Source organism: Belonocnema kinseyi, chromosome 2 (genome assembly GCF_010883055.1).
Source record: "Belonocnema kinseyi isolate 2016_QV_RU_SX_M_011 chromosome 2, B_treatae_v1, whole genome shotgun sequence".
Lineage (NCBI taxonomy): Eukaryota > Metazoa > Arthropoda > Insecta > Hymenoptera > Cynipidae > Belonocnema > Belonocnema kinseyi.
This window is the reverse complement of record NC_046658.1, coordinates 85,384,629-85,385,746: the sequence shown is the minus strand read 5'-3', so window position 1 is coordinate 85,385,746 and position 1,118 is coordinate 85,384,629.

The following is a 1,118-nucleotide window of genomic DNA, read 5'->3' as shown; positions in this document are numbered from 1 at the left end:
TTCAGTTAGATTCACTAACACATGTTAGTTATAATCAACCAGAAAAATTGAGTGCCCTTAATTCATTTTTATTATTTAAGAAATGTTTCTTCTATCAAGAGTTAATAAAATGACATTTTGACACTGTAAATAGTTTTTTTTTTGTAAAATTCTTATCAGATGTACTACCCGTAGAAGTATAACACCGTACGTCCAATAGAATTTTATTCAAATTCGTATCCGTTATGCTTACGAATTTGGGGTTCCTTCTATGTCAAACAAATGAGCTGTCTCGCAAATGATACGAATATTTGAAAATTATTGGAAATTGAATTTTAATTTTCTCTAGAAAATTAAATAATTCTAGTTACATAGTTCGTCATGATTTGTAAAATTGTATTACTCTGTTTTGTTTTCTAAGAATCACCTCCTATTCCCATTAAGATGACCCGTATTTTTCACTTTTTTTAATTTCTCTTCTACCACTCCTCAGTATTGTTTGAATCCCAAAAAAATCTCTAAATTTGAGCGTAATCGGTTAATAATTATAGGGGTCGCGAAAAGGCCATGAAGTTTTCCATTCATTTAACATGGAAACAAACCTGCTTTTTTTAAATCTATTATTTAAACGCGATGATGTGTTGCAAATTATTCCGCGTTTCAGTATATGGTTTAGAATTCGTCACGGAATAAGTATTAATCATAAATTTGGAAGAAAAGTAACTTCAAACGATTCTTATGGGTCCCCGAAGAAATCCCCATGAGTGAAAATTTAGAATTTTACTTAATATTGCGGTGTATTAGCGCTTGTTGAAAGCTTTTTCATAAATAATTATTTATAGGTCAGTTAAGAATTGTCAATTATCTTTTAACTAATTTTAATTGTATATACAATTTTTATTTGTTTAAACATTTTTTTGTAGATAAGTCTCGAAATAATCATATTTTGCAGATGATAAGAGTTCTTTAATCAATTATAACAACGAGATAATTTTCTTAAATAATTTTACAAATAAATTTATAGTACACCAAACTCTCGCTTTTAGTCCAGTGTCGGGGTTTGCCTTCAAATAACCTTGGACTGATTTCGGGGGGATCGAAACGTAAACAGTGAGGGCCGCCTGACTCGCTTCCAAATG